The sequence below is a fragment of the Neopsephotus bourkii genome, unplaced genomic scaffold (assembly GCF_033783945.1).
Source record: "Neopsephotus bourkii isolate Nb327-2 ecotype Australia unplaced genomic scaffold, CSIRO-AGI_Nbou_v1 NB_1526, whole genome shotgun sequence".
Lineage (NCBI taxonomy): Eukaryota > Metazoa > Chordata > Aves > Psittaciformes > Psittacidae > Neopsephotus > Neopsephotus bourkii.
Window position 1 is genome coordinate 3,806,404 of NW_026902002.1, and position 21,567 is coordinate 3,827,970.

At 46.3% G+C, this 21,567-nt stretch overlaps 2 protein-coding genes across 5 annotated transcripts in view; both read right to left on the reverse strand.

Annotated features, from left to right (window-relative positions):
- The window catches only part of MRAS (muscle RAS oncogene homolog), a 38,686-nt gene extending 20,469 nt beyond the window's left edge, over positions 1-18,217 (reverse strand). For 2 of the 3 annotated variants that reach the window (XM_061370128.1, XM_061370130.1), the window contains exons 1-2: positions 18,074-18,217; positions 17,640-17,821 (exon numbers count right to left, since the gene is read on the reverse strand). The gene's annotated coding sequence lies outside the window, so the exon portion shown is untranslated. The remainder of the gene's footprint in view (positions 1-17,639; positions 17,822-18,073) is intronic. The other variant, XM_061370131.1, reaches the window with a different exon arrangement.
- TMEM177 (transmembrane protein 177) overlaps positions 1-21,567 on the reverse strand; it is a 146,305-nt gene that overhangs the window by 68,680 nt on the left and 56,058 nt on the right. The window lies entirely within an intron of this gene.

Consider the following 21,567-nt stretch of genomic DNA (forward strand, 5'->3'; position numbering starts at 1 on the left):
TACTGCTCATGGAAACACTCCTCCTTTTACTGAGATGGCAGGCCCTGTGCTCTCAACATGCAGGTATGTAATGCAAACCCTCTGAAAGCCAAGTACTTTAATCCCTCTACACCTCCACCTGCCCTGATAACTATAGCAAGAAGATAGCTCATGCGTTGACAAGATTATCATCTAAACCAGCCAATAAATCAAACCTTAAAATCAAAATATGTCACCTCCTGGAAAACATTAAACACTCGTAAAGGTGTGCAGAGCTTCCATGGTGGCTGGTTATGTTGCTAGAGGCAAGTGCACAAGACTTGGGCTGATTTTCACGTGTTTTTGGCCAGAGTACTGACAGAGTGCTCCTCAGATGGGAGCAAGAATAAGCGTGTTTGCTGTAGATCTGAGTGAGAAAAATGAAGCACAGATGTTTTTATCTATTGTCTGAATACAAAGCAGCATGTGGTAATACACTAATAAGCTCTGATGATAATCATCTTACAACTTATATAGTTGTTTATTTTGAAGGAGCCAAAAGAAGGATTCATACCCTACACTGACGAATGCTGTCGGGGCTCTGCTTAAGTCACTGGAAGGAGGCTGACTTATACAACTGTCTTCATATGCGCTGGCAAGATCTGTGTCCTGACAGCACAAGCCAGTAATGCTGAGACAGTCAGAAATGTCTCTGGTCCTGGGCCAGATGTCGAAGAGAAAAGAGAAATGCTGACCCAAGAGTATCATCAGGGCTGAGCCTCTTCTGCAAAACTGGTATTTTTTTATAGAGGCAGAATAAACTGCACAAAACCCCATTTACCTCTCTGGGCATGGGAATGGAGTGGAAGGGCTGAGCTACCCCCTTGGAGCAGCTAAGTAACATAAAGACACCAAAGATGGCGAAATTCAGCTTGGTTTGTGTGACTGGACCACCAAGCCCCAACAGGTCACCAAAACATATAGGTTGTGTAACTAATCCCTATCCTCACTGCAACAGTTGCCCTGAATGTAAGTAGGACAGACCCCAGATTGTGTAAATCATTGTAGTTTCTGTTCATCTGGGCAGAGGTATGGCCACATATGACAATAATAAAATCAACTCCAGATATCTGATGTATAAGTACCCCTAAACCAGCTTCCAGCTCTGCTCTCCTTAAGGCAGAGCTCCCAGGGCAAAATCATTACAGCAGGTAAACCAGCTCAGAGCCAAGCCCTGAATTTGCAGGGGAGGTTAGTGCAATTAAAACACGGGCTCCCTGACAGAGAAGCCCACATGGCAGTGATTTACAGTCTCCATGGCAACACACAACACAAATTGCTTAAATATGTTATGAAACCTCAAGAAAAAGCTGCAGCAGGATCTGTGTGGGAACCGCCAGATCCATCCTCTGCTGCAGCTCTCCAACACCAACAACTTTAGGGATCCTGCATCCACTATAGCAATAGGCTGAGGTTTAGATTCAGCCCATACTTCAGTGTATGCATGTATGCTGACCAATTCCACCAGCCTGTGGCCAAGGGAATTTTTCTATCATTGGCTTGGTTTGGCCCATGGATAGCTCTTCACATACACCCTGCCAGAGCTCTGTGTACCTGAGGACACCAACCTCACTTGAGGCTGAGGAAGACTATTAGCCACCAAGGCTGCCAACTACTCCTACGGTTGCAATTAATAACTCTTCCTCTAGCCACAGCTCACTCAGTTATGCCCTTTTACCTGCCCACTTTGCAAGCATTAGCAGCAACATGCAATGCCTCAAGGGCTGAAACACTACAAGATCTGAACACTTCCCTCTCTGTTCCTCCTGCAGACTGCTGGCTGCAGCCACACAACCACCACAACACACCCAGAGACGCTTGCCAGGTACAAAAGTAGTTCAGCCTTACGTGTTGTAGGCAATCCCTTGGGCTGGGAGCTACTGAAAACCCTTGAAACACAGGACATGCCCTTTTAGGAGGTAGCTGCTTCCCCTGAGTCATACTGATCAGGACTGAATGAACTCCAGGAATTTCTCCCTCAAGTAGGCATAACTGTGCCCCAAACTTTTGAGAGCCAAAGGACTCATAGAAGTATGAACAACCACCACCAATTATTAAAGAAAGATGATTAACTCTTAGGCAGGTTTCCTCCAGTCTAGCAGATTTCCTGCCTGGTCAATGCCTCAAAAAGAACACACCAAGCAAAAGCTGGTCTTCAGTGGGAAGTCAGCATGGAAGACATCTGTCATGCTGGAAACCAGACCCTAATGCCCTTTGTAGTTATGGCATTAAGTTGTTAAAAACACAAGTGAAATTTCAACTCTCTGAGGTTTTCTAATAAGGTGGATCCTCTCAGGTGAGAGTGCTTTCAACTTCCATCAGCCTCCAGGAGATCTGATGGAGCCCAGCACCTGGCAAGACCTGCACAGGAAATTACAGGCATTTCCTTTTGGAGCAATGATCAAAGCACTATCAGAGTGCTACTAAAGAGGACAAAAAATTAAGGCCAAAATCCAACCGTTGTTTAAAAAGAAAATCCTCAACCCAGCAATAAAGAGCTGCAACTGGTTGGGTTTTGAATTTGGGGGATGTAGCTGTGCCTCCTGGAAGTAGCCTGTGAATTCTCCTCCAGTGCAAAAAGATGCTGAACCCGAAGGCTATGCTCTCTGAGATCCTCATTGGCTTCCTGTGCCAGCCAGGCCTTTTCTCCTTTTCAACCTAAGATCATATCACCTCCCCCCACCACACAGATGCTGCTCAGATTTACTGTAAGAGAGAAAGAAAACGCACCGGGGGAGTAACGAAGCACTTCAGATTAACACAAAAGGCAGCTAAAGGCAGTAGCTGCCTGATGAATACTTGGTTGTTATTTCAGGAAACATGGAATTATAGTCTGAAGAAATAATACTAATAAAAAGCCACGTCAGTGAAAATTGCTTAGGTGGTAGGCGGCCCCCATCTCTCTGTGTTGCGAATCCTTAAACGCTAATAAGGAGCCCTCGCTGTAGCAGCTTTCCAGTGGCCAGGTTGGGCTGCAGGTTCACTCCTATTTACATGGAAGCACATGCTTGTCCGTGTCCTGATCTGTATGCAAATGCAGCACAGCATGCATTGATCATACTGACAAATGTCATCTGGAACAAACTCCACTTCCCTCCCCCAACTCCTCCTCCACCTCCCACAACTCCATTAATCTTCAGCCCGCTTCTCTTGGTGATGTAGTGCCCTTTTCAAAATACATAAGAAGATTCCTGTCACGCTGACAAGCCAATAGTTGGATACAGAAGCCAGAATTTTTTATTTTTTAATTAAAAACAACACTCAAGTCAGATCTGGGTCATCCGCAGAGTTACAGTTTTGTAAGAGAATCCGGATACGTGACCAGAAAGTAGTTACACAAGATTCATTCCTATATCACTCAGACTTTGATTAAAACTGCATGGTTGCCAGTTTAGGAGTGTCCACTGCAGGTTGATCCAAATCTTTTGCCAACACATGAAATGAGAGTATCCCTGCACAATAACTGGAGCCTGAAGAAGCAGATGGCTCGGCTACTTTTACTTCCATCACATCTTGTGTATTTAAATCCATCATCCTTTTCTATACTCATTTCTTTCCAATTCTCTCAGGAAACATTAGGGGATGACAGATTCCTGGTATTACTCTTGAAAATTCTTTGCTGGTGAGGCCAGGAATGCCTCTCCTATGTTATCATGGAATTGATGAAGCTGACCTAAACATACTGTAGCAAAAAATCAGATAGCCAAGATGTTCCCCTGCCCTGCCCAGCTAGAGATAACACAAGAACAAATTTACAGTGGAGGAAGTGGCTTCGAATTCCAATAGCTGCCCTTCCTGCTCACACAATCCCTGGAAATGGGCAGCTTCCCTCCTACACATCCCAGCCTGCTGACACACCAGTAAAAAGACCCCAAATCTACTGCCCTGGGTCGCTTTGCTGCTCTTATACTGCTCAGTAAGGTTTCCAAAGCAATGACCCAGTGCTACAGCAGTGCTCTGCAGCCAGATGCTCTCCTGCCTGCACATGGCCCTGCTGCTGGTGATGCAGCCAGATGTGCATGGTGCAGCCAGATGTGCATGGCACAGTCCTCCTGTCCTTGGCCATCATCACCTTGGGCAGTCAGAAGTGGTCCGTGCAATGAATTCATGTACCATAGCATGGGGCTGTGGGGGGATCCTGAGCAGCAGCAAGAACTGCCCAGCATGGACTAGCTTCACAGCTCTGCCCCACCTTCCCCACCACGGCCCAGCATCCCCCTGCCAAAACAAGGGGGGCACCCATCCTTCCACCCAGCTTTTTGATGGCTTGTTGCACTGCAATCTTACGCACATCATGCCGTGCGCAGGGTTGAGTCAATGCACAGACTTCATGGCACCTACGGCTGCTTTGGAGATAGTTTATGAATAGAAAGGGTACAGGGCCATCTCATTCCAGTCACCCTCCTGAAAATCAGTCAATGCATTTGGCTCCAAGTTTGTCTTTCAGTCAGGCTCAATTCCATATTTAATGCTTTTTACATCTCCAGTGTTGCTACCGGATGTCTTTTGGGATGTAAATGGCTTTTTAAAGACTCCCTTCCCTCCTGGCAAACACATTTTGCATCTCTTCAGACAGCTGTAGAGAGCTGAAGGCTGTGAAGGTCCCTGGTAATAGCATTTCCATGAGAGGGTGGGTAAATGCTATCAGCTCCCAGGTGGATGCTCCCTCTCTTGTGGCAGACACAGGAAAGTGAGAAGAGTGGGGATCTCCAGGTTATTTCCAAAACCTGTCCTCTACCGCACATGTTCTCCAAAACTTAACTCACAACTATGTTCTTTCTAGGAAAAAAAAAAGACTATTGTTGTCCATAATGTATGGAGAAACAGACAGATCACTCATTCCCTTTCCACATCACAGTGTTCCCTGGAATTACCTGTGAGCTATGGGGCAGCACAGATGTTTCTGCAACACTTCTACATCCCAGGGCACAGGACAGGCTTGTAGGGCTGTCAATTTTCCTAGGCTCCTGGGTTGAGGGCAGTCCTCCTGGTTCCCCACAGCCTGTTTCATACTAATTTACAAATACAGTAGAGCACAAAGCATGCTAGCCTGTGACACTGGAGCTTTAGTAAAGCTTCACCAGCATGGTCTTCAGAAAATGAAGGAACAGCCATCTCCCATGCTCATACAGACACGATCTCTTAGGTTTACTCAAACTGGAACTTGGCAGATTTTAGGTATAATTTCATGACTCTAAATCCGAGAACTGCATTGAAGGCTATTTTCTAGCCATTTTCTGGGTCTGTATCATCACTCTGTCACTTGGAAGACTCCAAGATCTCATCACTGGCCCAGGACCCATAACAGTAATTTTTTCCAGGCTCATCACAGTGTCCACCAAGAGCATGAGCCTCTTATTTACGCACAACATGCTAGGGAGCTGACTCCATACTTGGCAAATCCAACAGGCCTGTCTGATAGAGGAGAGTGGGCAGAGGTTGGGGCTGGGTACCAGGGTGAGGAGCAGGATGAAGGGGGTGCATGGCCACCTCCTCTGCCCTGCATATGGTGATGTACAGCTCTGCACAGTCATAATGTCCCCATGAACCCGCCTGAGGACAGGCTGCATTGCAGGACTGCCAGCATTCCAGCAATGTGCCAGGCCAGCCGTGGTGCCTCTTCTCAACCCTGCTCTTTGTCTACCTCCTTGGCTGTCAGCTCCCTCCCTGCTGGCCTCCTCCTGCTCCCTGCCAGTCTGGGCAAACCCTCTTGGTGGCAAACGCACACACCCTGGCACTCAGACCAGCAGGTCTGAGCCAAACCACCCTTGAGGAAAAGAGTTTACCTATGCATGACTCAAATCCTCCCTCCTATTGAGTGCATTCACCCTGCCAGTACCAGAGAGAAGCATCCTATGAGGATACCCCTCTGGAAAAGATGTACTAGGGTCCCAGCCACTGCTGCTCAGTACCTGTGCTTTCCTGTTGAATGCTCAGGTTTCTTCTCAGGTGTCACAAGTGGATTATTCCATATACTGGTGAGAAGCAGCTGAAAATCAACACATCTTTGAAAGCACCCTACAGGTCAGTTCACCCAGATTTAGACCCCTGTCCACCCCTCGCTCACCCACTAGTTTCAGCACAGACCTGCATCAGGATACCCTAAGCCTGGTTCCTTCTATGCTCTGTCTAAACCCTCTGCCTCAACTTTTAAGTCATTCAGCTTGCAGCTGCGTGGGAGGGTATATATGTACATTCATTAACACTTTCATTGTGCCCCATGGTTTGGCAGATGGTGCTGCATTATGGATTTAAACAGAGCCAGCACGCAAGTCTACAGCACTTCACTGGATTAGCATGCTATGGAAAATCATACCTCAAAAGTGTTTTGCACTCTCATGACGCACCTCCTATGAGCGAGGCAACAGCAGGGCTCCAACCACCACTACCTCTGTGCAATCACATCAGAAATCCACTCAACTTTAGGAAAAGATAAACCTCCTTGAAAATCAATTGCCATTTGGGAAAAAAAGGAGAAAAGAAAAAGCAACAACAGAGTCTTTTCCCAGTTAAGGGAAAAGGGAGAGGCATACCCTCCACTGCCATTGCCACAAAACATCTCTCACACACACTAAACAATAACGTCTTCTGCTTTTCCCTATAAACTGGTTCTCACATTCAAACAGGAAAAACACACCACACGTGCATATACTCATTTCAGAAGTACTCGGCCTCCCAGTGCCCCACACAAAAGATGATGCTGTCTGTCTTATCATCGGACTGACACTAACAGATTTCCAGAAACTGTGCAGTCAGGTTTCCTGAGGAGATGCTGTGCCAGACGGAGGAGGTGTGCTGGCCTACAGCTGACCCACCAAGATCCTCCTTCCCCATAGCAATGCAGACAGCAAACGAGCCACTCAGTACTGGCAAAGGGGTGGGTAAGGACCTTTAATGGGACAAGAGAATAAAGCATTGGTAAGACAATGATAACACCACATTGCTCGTTATTTACTGGGGCTAGACACACTTACCTTCCCCTAAATGTGAGTGGTACTATGTGCAGTTGTACCTGGAGTGGTAGAGAGTACTCGCTCCCACAAGTGTACAGGACTGGTACTTTACCTGGGCAATAGGAAGGCTTGTTTCACAGGTAAGACCATGAATGAACTGCACAAAACAAAGTAACTGGACAAAGTTTCTAAGTCAGATCAAGGGCTACTTTCAAAAAATCATCTCTGGTCCTTGATTAGCTCTTCAAGGGCATTGCTTTGGTTCAATTACTCTGCTCTGTTTGTATATGTTTTCCTTGCTCAAGTTCTCCTGAGTTTCAATCCCCTACAGACCTTGGCTGAGAAGCTTTATAGAAATGTTTAGGCTCTGCCATTGGAGCCAGCAAGATCTAGTTTTAAATGCCATCCACCACATAGCTATGAAGTACACCTACCCCCTGCAAAGTCACAATGGAGTCAAGACATCAAGGTGTTTTCTCAAAAACAGTGGGATGCAGTGTTGTGTTGTTCTGACCTGGCGGACCTCATATGCCATTCCTATGCCTATATAGTGCCGTTATTCTTAAACACCAACCAAAGAGATTTTAGCCTTACGTCTTGGCAACTCAAGTCACTCTCTCATTTGCATCACATTTTACATACGAGACTCACAGAAAGGGTAAGAAATTTTGATTTGGCCCTTTGACCTGCTGGGCTCTCCCTAAGAGACGTTTACTCCACGCCTGTTTCAGTACATTCCAGGACACCACAAAAATAAAATCTGAGCTGAAAGACAACTGTAGGTATCTTGACATTTTATCTTGACCTTGGCAGCTGTAACACAACATGGGATGGTTTACCCCGATACTGTCTTGACATGTTTCTGCATATAAAAATCTCTCCAGTAATGCACAGATAGAGAGAGCATGGACTGCAGCCACTCGGAAAAAAAATAAAGCGAAAATAAAGCTCCAAAGCATTAAGGGCTGGTAAGGGACAAGATTACTTTAATCTTGCCACAGCATGTTTCAATTTAACCACTGCCCCTCTCAGCACTTTTGGTTCATATTCTTTTACCACACAGAGACACAAGTTTGGAATAAGCCCAGCCCTAGGAAGGTGAAATATTTTGGGTCATCAAATCCACCCATCGTGTCCACCCACTCCTCCATTTGACAAGGCTTTTGAAGTGTACCGATCTCAAACAGGAGCAAGAGCACATTACCCTGGGGTCAGGAGGGCTTGGAAATCTGGACTGCTCCTGAGGCTGAGATGCTCTGGGAGCTTGTTGGGTTCAGGTGGCTTCGTCAGCAAGTCCCTCACGTCCTGCTGCCCACAGTGACACCCTGACCAGGGCTGCCTGCACCGCTGCCCAACCATGTTACTGCCTTCCCCAGCTCCCTGTTCACTCCTTTCAAGGTGGCAGACATTCATCGACCATTGGAGTTCTGCAACTCTTTACCACTTTGCTTAGACGACCCCTCTATCTCTTCCTGCCTCTTGGCTAGATCTGTGCACATCTCTGTGGGCCTTCCCAAGCCCCTGCAAACTGCAACTACTGTTATTTTTTTCTATCTTTTTTTTTAACCTCGAAACAGATCAGGCAATCTCACCTCCAAACCAGAGAACTGCTCCCAGTATCTTATGCAGCAAAAAGATTTACTCTTACATTGCACGAAACCAAACAGATGCTTCAACACAGGACATGGCCAAAACCATAATTTTTTGCTTTGCTTCGACAACCTAACATTTATTTCCATATTCTTGTGAGGCTGGTATGTAAACAACGGGGAGTGACTTGCTGTGCTCAGGGGACCTTAGAATAAGAGTTGTATTTTTCAGCCCTCCTGGATCCAGGAATTTGCCCTCCTGAGGTTCAAAGAGTTTCTGAAGCTCATAATTTAGAAATCCAAGGAATAAAATGGGCTGCTGGAGATCTTTACCAACAGAAAAGTAGATTGAAACTGTTCTGTTATTTAATAATTCAAATCCCAGATGCCTAATTAAACAGACTTGCTACACTGCAAAAAGAATAAGGAATTATATATCCCCTTAGCTAATTTTGCTGATTAACAGGCAAGACTTTTCATGCCCTATAGGTGTTCAGTTCAAGTCAAACTTTTGAAGATGGACTTAATACTCCACAGGTAAATATCACATAACAGAACACTTGCTGCTTACATGAAAGGGGTGATGCAGCATCTTGTCAGCATCTCTGTGCTGCATGGAACCATTTCACAGAATACACAGAGGAAACGATGCTCAGCAGAGCATTTTAACAGAACATTCAGTATCTATTCAGACCAGACCAAACCTCAAGAAAACAAATGGTCTGCTCAGCTCCTTATGCCTGCTATTTTGCCTGTTTGCAGATTACATCTGAAAGCATCCACAGCATGTGGAGGAAACAGAAGTCTCTCTCCAAAGGTTCTGCCCTTGAGCTACAAAATAGTTTCTGAGGGAAGAGCTGCAAGTACTCACTGAAGCCCACCTCATTGCTACAGCTCATCATAATCTTCAGACTTTTAATCCAGAGTTATGATGCTTCACCAGCTACCACGAAGGTTTACTCAGGTGGAAGCCAAGCAGGGTGTGCACAGGACAGGCTCAGGAAATACCTGCTTTGCTCTCCAAGGACGGTTATGTCTGATGTAGACTTGTGGCTAGGCAGGTACGTTACCAGTGAGATCACACAGTATGAGAACTACAATGGCAACACTTTACATTGTGTTGCCATTTCACAAAACCAGTTCACAACAGCTTAGTTTTCCCAGAGTACTGGAACATGTCTCCTCCTCCTCCAGGGTTAGCAGGGGACCCCACCAAATACCAGCAGCCATCAAACCAACCCTCAGTCCGTAAGTGCAGCTCAGCAGCAAGCACTAAGCCAAAGGGAACTGTTCAGTGATCTCCCCCTTCCCAGTTCATCATGCCACAGCAGGCTCTGTCAATCCCTTCATGAGTCTTTTGGGACTGAATGCTGGATACCAAATAACTTCTTCCTACTCTATAGATAGATGCTCCCCACCCATCAAGTCTTTTACTTAAGGCTGATGGCACTAATACTTCCAAACCAAGTATTACAGAAGGCATCAGCCACGTATTTTCTGAAGATCACTATCTCTACTAAATTGCCAGCTGTCTATGCAGACCACTCCAGAGCTATCTGGGTATGTTAAATACAGATGACAGACCTGATAACAATGTCTGGATGTGCCTGAAAGATTAAATTCCATCTGCATCTTGTTACTTTTTGTCATTTCATGCCTTTTTGGAGTCTTTCTATGTCACAACAACCAACTGGTAGACAGCTTGTACCACAGCCTCACAACTTTACAGAAGAAAATCTTCTAAACGCTTTTCTGGAGTGACCAGGTGCCTGGAGACATGCTACAGTGGATGTTTTAGCTGCCTTTTAAGTAAGAAGAACAGTTTAAAAAGAAAGAAGCATGAGATTCCCACTACATCGATGCCCATTAACATTCTTTTAACTTGGGTTGGGTGGGTCTTTGTTCAAGCTATTGTGTATCAAACTCACCGTAAGGCTGTGTGCTCCCAGCAATGCAAATAACAGATCCCTATTCAAAAGTTCTCACATTTGTAAGATGAGCAAGTATTTGTTTCCACAAACCAGAACCAGCCTTACATTGTTACGGATTTTTCCATTTTCCAGTGTACCCCTTAAAAATATATTGAAGAAAGCTCAAACATGCTCATTTTCATACTGATATGACCAATTTAAAAAAAAACTCAAAACAAGGAAACAAAATGCCCAATAAACCTGAAGATTTCATTTTAAGAATTATTTAATACTCACTTTGAAAACTCCCTCTCAAAAGTGGGCAAAACAGAGGAGCTGCAGAGCCCCTTGCTGTTACCAGATCTTTATTTTCCAAGCACCTGGTACTGTCCAATTTGTTCACAGTGAGTCTTTCTCCATTCTCTGTTCTTGGCCCACCCGGCAGTGACATCCCAGTCCCAACCCTTCTTCTACCTGCGACTGGAGCCAAGCCACACTGGCAAGCAGACAGTTGAAAAGCTGAATTAACGGGCGCTTGCAAATAGAACACCATTTCATTAAGAAACTTTCAAATGAAACAAGCAAGCAAACAAAAAACAAGGCTTGTAGTAATTATGAAGTTCAAGCCAACTGAATTATTGTTAAAACATGCTATAAGCTAAAGTATGTGAACACCAGCATTCCTGCATCCCTAGCAGTCTCTGAACAGAGAGCTCCTTCAATTTGTACTGCAGCAGACCCCCCATCCTTACACCTCTTTGGGGCTACAGCTCTTATAGAGGAGCAGACAGAAGCCGTGATGTGCCCAGGCTCTGCCTGCTCTCACTGAGCATGCAGGTATATGCTCCTGTGGTGCTGTAGGCACAGCCCAAGAGGCACAGGGACATGCGTCCCCTCGATGTGACCAAGGTGTGACTTCCAGCAGAGGAGCAATGACTACTGTAAGGGTAAGATCTCTGCTGCAGCCTGCAGCTCAGAGAGCTCCTATACAGACAGCACTGAGTGTTCTCAGGTTTTTCAAGAACAGTTATTTCACTGTAGCCAGCATAAGGTACACAATACAGGCCCCAAGTAAGGCACAGCATGACTTACAGATGACTTCAGTGGGCTTTAGTTTGATCCGTAAATCCTCTAGACACTTCACTAGTGTTGCTCAACTCCCGCTGCCTTCAGCCTCACAAGAGGTAGACATAAATACTTAGCATTAGCATAGCTCCCCATGACTCATATTTTCTCCTTTTAAATATAGCATCCCATAAATGTGGATACATTCTGAGCAATAAAACTCATATTGTTACTGCTCACCATGCAACCAAAAAGATTCCTTCTGCCAGCTTTGTGACAGCTTCCTCCCCCAAAAGCAAAGCACTGGTGCCCCTCTTAAGCCCGTGACAGAGAGTGAAGGCAGCTCTCCTTCACTAGGGAGCCCAGGCAGCACAGGAACACAGCACAAGTGGCAGCAGATGGGCAGAAGGCTTGATGTCAACCCAGCCACTTTTACCAACTTTATTAAATACAGCAGAGCTGGCTCTGGGCACAGGAAGAGCAGGGATTTGCCCAGAGGAACAGAATTTCAATAGCTGTGAAGTAATCTGTGCCAGCACCAGGGAAGCTGGGCTTGTTGAGGAAGTGGTAGTGGAATCTCTAGCTGGGCGATGCTCCCCGTTCCCCATCTTCCCCCAGATATATATCATCTTCTTCCCTTCATCTCCAGGCTTGAGCTTTTCTCCTCAGAAAAGCCAACCCCCACCTTTTCTAGCCAAAGAAATGCCCCAGGCTGTCTCAGAGGCACTTAGGAGGAATGTGATGGGAACAGCATAGATCATAGCTTGGTGGTTTTCATGGAAATTGAAACCCAGTTTCATCACTCTCCTGCCTGTCCTGCTGCAGACTTTCCTATATGATCCTGCATGCTGTGTTTAGGTTTACTGAATACTCCGGTTTCCCAGCTGTATAAGTGACATAGTTGGCCCCTGTCTCACAGATATGTTGCATAATAAACAGATCTTGCATTACAAGTGTTACAGGAATGCTTTAAAAATTGCAGAAGTACCAAGACTAATGCATCCCTGCTCAAAAAGAAACTGAAGACTGGTAACAAACTAAAGTCTTACCTACGCAAACATAAATACTAGGGTATGCAAAGCTGTTTTCTTAGTTTATCAGTTTCTGTCCTAAAGACATAGCTGAAAATACATGCTCCCATCCACCCTGCTGTCAGGTGGCTGAAGTCTTGCACCTCTCTAGTCGAGAGAATCTGTTTTCCACAGTATTTTTCAAATTGTTTCGTCAACCTCCTTATTTAATATCTGATATGAGTGGAGTGGCAGATCTGCCATCCTCATCCCAGAAATTGTCATTTTAAAGACATGATAACAGAAGCCTGTTCTTAAAGCTTCCAGGAGTATGTGTGGCTTAAAAAGCTGATTACTGTTTAAAATGATGACTAAGACTCTTAGGAATCTAAGTCCCAAAGTCACACAGGTAGTTTTGAATATGTTAGCCTTTTAGAGTAATTACGCCATCAAAGTTCCAGTCAAAAGCTGATGAGCATTACTAATATATGCTGATGAGTGAACCTGTAAGTGAAAGACCTTGCTTTATTTACACTCCAGCAGATCAGAAAGCACACCAACACTTATTTTCACATACAAGAGTAGCAGATCTGACCTCAGGAGATATTTAGTGAGGTTAACCCACAGCCCAGAGAACAGGTTTATTGTAAACCGGCTCCAAGCTGATGCAGTTTTAGTTGATTTCACTGGAGATGATGGAAACTTTGAGCAGCTGCTTGATCTTCAGCAGACTAACACCAGTTGCTACATAAGCCAAGAGCCTGGCCCTCCATGTTTCACCATTACAAATCACCATTCAGATGCAAAATAGTCTCCAGGAAGTCCTCAGTGACACTCTTCTCTAGGCCAAGAACTAGGCAGATGCAGTCAAGAGTTGTCAATAATCAGAGAGAGCAAACCATCATAGATCAGCAAACCATTTGGGGGCATTTTTCCCACCTTTGGGAAAATACTTAAGACTTTTTCCTTCCATGAAATCAAGCACCCACTTCAGGTAGGTTTAGCAAGTTAATACAACTCCACGGACATTCAAAAGAAGAGGCTTTGTAAGAAACTATGGAATTTTCAGCAACAAAGGCGGCTTAAATAGCAGAAAGCTGAAAGGGATGAAGAATAAAACAATTCTAGCACATTACATAAACTTATATTTGGTACAACACTCTCTCTAGAAGCAGATCTTCTGAAAGAGAAAGAACAACAGGCATTATGTTGTCTGGGAAAAGCTGGGGTGTCAGCACTCTTTCCAAGCAGCTCTTTAGCAGCAGTAGAAGAAAGTACAAGAAAGTAGTTCAAGCTCAAACCCATCGATGACAAACAAATTCTGGCCAGAAGAGAAGCAGCAGGAAGACAAAATCCAGCCCCAGAGTATCTCAGATACTTAGATCCCTTTGAAGTATCTCTGCATTTCCTGTATTTATGCTCCCAACACACCCCACAAAGAAGAAACTTCCACTATCCTATTTTAGAAAGAAGAAAAGGAGGCTCAATGAGATGCAGAGTCACAGTTATGGGTATCTGTAAGAGTTGCTGACCTTGGCCGGCCTGCCTGCCTGCCTGTCTGTCTTTAGGCAGTGCATGTCAGAGAAGGTACCTGGAGACAGCTTTCCCATCTCTTCACCTAGCTCCAGCCACTGGAGTGGTTGCTCTGATGAAACCTATAGGTCTGTGCAGCACTCACTGAAGAACTAGCGTCTGAAGCAGTATAAAATAGCAGGAAAGCCAGTAATAAGAACTGTAAGTACAGAAGACTACTTTAAAACATCATTAAACTGCCCCCCCCCCTTCCCTCAATCATTATTTCAGGAGACATTTTTGTATCTTTCATTAGCTAAGAACAGGTGCCCAGTTTGCCATATCTATATGCAAGACTTCCATTTGTATTACTCCTCCACTGACATTTGTTCACATACACATGCATGGATGGCTCAGCAATTGCTCCACTACACTCTCAAATGGAGAATAAGAGAGTTGTAAATCTCAAAAAAGAGTTTGCCAAAAAATCCAGCCTCTGAAGTTACAGCTGTTCATTTCACCTCTCTGTTCAGAAAGAGCCATTTGTGGCTTATTGCAGATGTTATTGAAATTGATGGACTTGCTCTAGATTTATATTGGATACAAACACTCCGGATGTGACCCACTGGGGCACTGGACCTTTGTTTCCCTATGGATAAAAATACAGCCAAATGACATTCAAGTAGAACAGGAAGGCTGTACTCCCCTCCCCACTAAGTATCTTCAAGTCCTTCTGTAGGCAATAACAACAGAAGAAAGCAGCCATAACTCCGCCAAAGAGGGGGCTAACCATTCCTCCCATCTGCTAGTCCCACGCTCATTCTGTTTTCACTTGGACCAAATCCTCCCAACCCTTTCTGCTTTATACTTCATTAAGCTGTGGTGCCTCAGACACCAACAATAATATTGTTGATCTTGGAAAGGTCACTTTCAAGGCACATTTCCATATCTTTTTAACACCAGTTCTCTTCCTCAGCCCTGTCTTTAATATTGTCTTGGAAGTCATGAAAATTAATTCCATGCTTTCCATATTAAATCTAACCCTGATCTACTTATTTATGACAGTAAAAGCTTATGCAAACATTGCCACCATGCAAAACCACTCTCCTCTTCATTCCTGGGGATTTATGCTAACATTGGGGAGACTGATCCATCCTGATGAATTGACTTGCAGGTAGCCAACGGGTCAGCAGGGATGCCCAGCTTGACAACTGCAGGAGGTATGTAGAGGCTTTTGACTTGCATCGAGCCACAGAAAATACTTCACACCGAAGAGGGCAGATAAAAAGGGAAGAAATTAAGCCAAACAGCTTTCCCCAAGGTGCCATCCAGAATTAAGATCAGAAGAGAGCAGAGTTTCTGCCCTGATGGTCTCAAGAGTGAAACACCACCAGCAGTATGTGGTTCAAGCTAAAGGGCCATGCAGGTCTTGGGTACAGGACACTGTTTCTGTCAGCAGTTAAAGAGGAGCTCTAAGGAACCACAGCATGATGTCAATTATAATGATTCATCACATTCATTCACTTGTCCTTACATTGCCCTCATGTAATACTTTGCCAATGACAACACCAGCTCACATACAGGACTCATCCTCCTCCTTTCAGTCCCCAGATGCCATGTCTTCTCTACTGCCAAAAAGTGTGTGGGGATAAAGAAAGACATCCTGTTTAACCACCAGATGATACAGTTTTATTCCTCCCTTTTGTTAGCTTCAGTCCATTTAAGAAAAAAACAACACAACACCCAATGCAACCCATACCAAAACCTCCCCCCATGAAGAGGTCAGGCTTTGTTTCTGTAATTTTTAGTTACAATGCGAAAAAATTTCAAGCTTGTGAAAACACCCACCAAAGACTTCATAAATAAAACTGCCTTTCACATAATTTCTGTAATTAGATGCTGGGCCAGCTCTGACCCTGGTGCAGCTGCTCTGGTTCAGGAGTCATGCTGGTGGGGAGCTTGGCCCTCTGCAATCTGGGCTACAAACTCTATCCTATGAAATATCTCCTGGAATGGAGGAACAAAATCAAGAAATCAAACAAACTGATGCAGAACTGTAACATGAAAGCCACGAATCTTTCTATGTGCACCTTATGCAGTTTTAAAGGATGCTGTCAGCTTTATGTTTTCAGACATTAAGTACATAGAAAATCCTATCTCAAGCAGTCCAAAGCAATGCTAACGAGAAGTGGGATTTTTTAATACTATTACTTTATAATTGCCTTGTCACATCCTTGTTCTCCTAGTTTCTCTTGAATTAATGGACCTCATTTTTGTAATGCCCATAACGGTAATGGATTCAGAGCAACAGATAGGCACCTTTCACAAAGAAAGGTATCAAGAGACAACCCATGCAATTTTAGGCCTTTGAAATGCATCTCTCATGTGCAGAAAGGGCCCAAGCTAATTGAATAATTTCATAGTGAAAATTCAGAAAGCACCTCTACATCTAGGTATGACTATAAAGTTGGTGTGCTTGCTCTTAGTACCAACTAAAGTATAAACAGTCTCCAGATAAGACATAAATAGGATGTTTCCAGTCAGTAACATCCCTTTAAGCCTGCCACCTAAATCCAAACTTAGGTGAATTAAGATACCAAGGAAGTTGGGGGCTTCGGTTTTCACACTTTCCTAAGATTAGGCAACTGATGTAGAAACTGCCAGCTGATGGGTGCAGTAGAGCTGCAGCTACTTGTGCTGGGGAAGAGTCTCACACAAGGGTCAGGACTCTGCCAGGCGCTTTTCTACTCTGACTTGCCATGGTGTAAAGTGCCTGTTTCTTGGATGAAGTGATCAGTTCATCAGGGAGCGTTTCTAGAGCAGCCAAACACAGGATTCTGACACTGGTCCACCGAAGGTCTAATTCGTAACTTGCTCCTCAACTTGCAGCCAGCGTGGCTTTATCTTAAGTCTCTCTGTCTGGGAATCAGAATTTTCTAAACACTGTTTCTGGGCCGTTTTAAAAACAAAACAAAAGTTACAAGTTTTCTTTCTAATCCCCAGCACTCCCAAGCACAACAGCTGAAGAGTGCTTGTCCTTCAACTGTGGTTTACTTAATTTTCTCAAAGCAGAGAAAAGTAAAAACAGAAAAAAAAAAGAGAAAAAAAAACAGAAAAAAAAAAAGAAAAAAAGGAGTATGTCCTCCCCTCCTTGTTTCTTTGCAGTTAAAGACAGCATCTGTATCTTTCTTCTAGAAGTCTAGCAAATAAACACATGGATCTGGAAGCTTTCACAAAGTACTTAGTGGTCCAAGAAGAACGGTTTTAATGGAAGATAAGAAAACTTGCAACACACAGGTCAGAGCACACAAGGGGTAGGAAAGTAAAACATTAGCGTGGCTCTGACTCTGCTGGGGGGGGGGGGTACACACAACAAAAAAAACCAAGTCCCCAATTTACAAAGGTCCCTCATTGCACAGAGTAACCCCTCTCGCCACCACCCAGCCAGCACACGACATGAAACCCACAGCGGTCCAGCCACAGCTTTATAAAGTGGTTTTGGACCATTTTTCAAGCGTTCAGCAAGGAAGGGAAGAGACCCCCAGGACACCAAATTCGCCGCCGCGCACGCAACCACCGTACCGTCCCAAGTCCTTCTGCGCCTGGCGTTGCTGTTCGCGGTGGCTCCGCGGGGTCAGTCGGCGACAGCCCGTTCTTCCCGACCCGGATCCCCGGCCAGGGGAGGCGGCGGTGCCCGGGGAGCGCTCCTCCCGGCGCGGGGGGGGCTCATGCCAGAGCGGGGCACCGCGCTGCTGCCGGAGTCGCTGGGGGAAGAAGAAGGGAGAGCGGGGAGAGCCCCGAAGCAGTTATCCCAGGGTGTCACGGCGAGAGCACCCCGCCCGCGGGCTTTTCACGCGTGGAGCGCCGGCACTCCTCGCGGCGCCATCCCGCACCCCCTCGCTTGTCGCGGACACAAACAAAACGAGCTGCGATTTACTGGGTTGGTCTTTCCCCCCGCTACTAAAAGCGCCACCCAACGCCGACCCTCCACCCCCTGTCTCTGAAGCCCCGCTCACCCGGGCCCGCGCTCTCAGCGCCCGCCCAGAGGCGCCCGCGGTTGGGCAGCGCCGCCAGCCACCTCCCGCCCGCCCCGGCGGCCGCGGCCGGGGAGCCTGCAGCCGGCCACCCCTTATATCGCCGCGGCGGCTGCTATAAATAGCCCGGCCCCGCCGCCGGGGGCCGGCCCGGGTGCCGCAGGAGGGGGTTTCTCAGCGGTGGGGACCCGCCATCACCTGCGGCTCGGTGACAAGCGGCGTGTTTCTCACTTTGGACTCATTTACACGCCGCTCTCCGGCGGGCGCGGGGCGGCGGCGCGGCTCCCGGGGGAACGGGGCCCACCGACCCCCGGTGCAGCAATGGGCCCGTCCGCCGCCGCCGCCGCGTTAAGGTGGACCGCGGGAGCGGGCGGCGGCACCTTAAGCTGCTCCGGCACCTTAAGCTGCTCCGGCGGACGGGCGACCGGTGCCTCGCCTCTCCCTGCCCGGCATCCCGGGCCCTGAGGGTTTGGGGCTGAAAGGGGGCGGCCGGAGCCTCCGGGCCGCGGGGTCTCTGGCGCCGCCGGCGAGTGAGGAAGAGGAAGAGGGAGAACAACCGCGCCCGTGGGGGTGCCGCTTGATGGACGGGGCAGCAACCGGAGGACACAAGACTGTACAAATGCAGTTCATGCCACGTGAACACGGCGAACACGATGCCGTTGAGAACCAGCTACTATATGCGTGCACACATATATATATTCATACTAAATGGAGGAAGCTTTATCAACTTATAGCATAATAACAATTTGTGTTTACTGTACCAGGCCTCATCCCAGTTGGAACTTAAAGGAACACATGGGCAGTGATAAACTTTTCCTACCTCATTTTTGTGTCCTTGGCACCGGGAGACAAAACCAAAGCAGTGCTTCACATCTCTCCTTCAGACTCTTTTACAACCTCACACCTTCACTTGCTTCTGTGCATGTGCTCATTTATTTACATGCCTTGCCTTCACAGAAGGCAGGCAATAGCTCTGGGAGTATATCCATGTCAATAAGGACTGGTGGATCTAGCTGTGTCCCATGTCCCACCATGGGAGCATCTTGGGCACAATCCTGCAGCGTGCTCCGCCACATTCCAAGTTTCCAAAGTATCTTGGGGCTGCATTTAGGCACCTGCTAATTCACCTTGCTGGGTCAGGGCCCACCTCTGTACTGGTTTACAAAATAGATGTATGGCTTGAATTGATTCTCACAGACAAGTGAACGACCCAGTTCCCCTCCTGTGCAAAATCAGCATTATGCACACCCCGGTACTCCCTGAAAATGTCTACCCAAGACAGTCTGGCACCGCACTGTGGCCTGCAAAAAACAAGAGAGATCCTCTATGCTGTCTTTCTTACCTAAGTAAGAGGCAGGGAGCACACTGCCATTTTACAAACAAGATACAGGAGTCTCTGCTTCAAAATCTGCACTGGTCCAGCAGCATGGAGGGGGTAAGAGAGAACACAACCCACAGCAAGTGGCTACAGCACACTTGGCCACAGCGCCTGTACCAGCTCACCCTGCAGTCTGCACTAATCTCACCTCAACTGGAGACACAAGGGAATGTCTCCAGGAGAACCCCTACAGGCTTTCCTTGGCAGAATCACTGGGCAGAGGTGTTTTCTTCACATGAATCAACAGATGGGTTTTGTACGACACCCATTTCTCAATAGGAGTCACAGGCTTGCATGTGAATTTGGTACAAATCTTGGTTCTTCTGTTGACTGCAGATTTTCCTTCCAGGACAAAATGGTCTCCTCGGTTTCCCAAGGGCAGGCTTTGTGCAGCACAGTGATGGAGGTGGCTGGCTATGAAGAATCCATTTTTTTTGCTATGAGTATATAGAATCATAGAATAGTTAGGGTTGGAAAGGACCTTAAGATCATCTAGTTGCAATCCCCCTGCCATGGGCAGGGACACTTCCCACTAAACCATGTCACCCAAGGCTCTGTCCAGCCTGGCCTTGAACACCACCAGAGATGGAGCATCTTGCTGCTAGTGAGGGCAGCACTGGCAAAGCTGCAGGTAAGCAGTATCCATTCGTGAGTCTTACAACACAGCAGATTATTTATACAGATTTATACACTTGGAGGTATGGAAATGTTGTCACTAAATGCTGGGGACACAGCACTCCTGGGAACCGGTAGGCCAAAGGTTTCAGGTTTAGATCTTTAAATCTGAGCATCCAGCTTTGTACTTGGGCATCTTAAGGAGATCACCATTCAGAGCAACTACATGTCTGTTTCTGTGCAGCAAGTTGTATTTCCAAACCAAGCCTGATATTCAGACACTAAAATGTGAAAATCTCTGGTGCATTTCATACCAAAGTCATTGAGATTTGAGAGGAAGAGCCTGTGGCCTGGCTCCTATACATCGGGTCTCTGGGGTATTCCTCAGTTCTCAGTAGCCTTCCTGCCTGTAAGACATACTAAAATTATGTAAGGAGGAAAGCAAAAACCTCTTTCAATTCCAGCCAGTATCTGGAGTGCCATTAAATTTCTTGTAGTGCATATTAGTTAACAACACTGCTAAAGGAGAACTGCTGCTGTGATTGGGTGTTTATACAATTCAACTCCTATTCAAGAGCATTTTTGTGTCCTGCTGAGTCAGCCGAAGGAGCCCTCAAACAGAACTTCATGTTCAGTTTGACAGCAGAGGTGGTGTCATGCAGACCCCCTCCTTTAACAACCCTCCCCAGCGGTATGTGAGTGCAGGATGGGCAACACTTCAAACTATGGAACTGAGTGCAAAGCTAAAAGAAAAAAGTACCTTAAAATTTCAGCCATTTCCCCCTATACAGCTTTAAGCACACAGCAGTTCCAGTCTGTTTCAGCTTCATTTAATAGATTAAAGTGATTGTACAATCTCTGAACTGCTCAGGTCAGACTATACTTCAGGCCAACTGTCTCTAAATAAGAGGTCACATTATTTATATAGCATAATATTTCACTATTAGGGCTAGATGAATGTAGCTGTTTATTATCCTGTATTAAAGCTGAGCGGGTTAACACAGCATGAGCCTCTTTGCTTGTTTTGCTGGCAGCTGCCTTTTAGGCTGACTGGGGAGCTTCCCTTGCCCTCCCTTGGTATGCTGCACGCAAGCCGAGGTCTGCAGTGGGTGGCTGCAAGCACAGGGGATTGGGCAGCATGGTGGCAAGGCAGGGACTGTTTGCACAAAAAAAAAAAAAAAAAGCCATGTTTTCTCTGCAGGAACAGTGAAACGAGTGAGATTTTTGTCTGCAGAAGTTCCTGCCTGTGCCACGTAGCCAGGGATCACTGGGGATCACTGCAGAGGAGGCAGTGAGTGGAGATGGGATCCCAGGGCATGCGGTAGCCCTCCCAGGTGCATTGCCTTGAGGGCCGCTGGGTTGTGCTGGAGCAGGCAGCTGTACCTGACTGCACCCTGCAGAGATGCATGCACCACCGTGCACTGGGTCAGATCTTGCTATAGTGAAACCTTGCAGGCTTGACCTTTGGTGTTGAACTGACAGA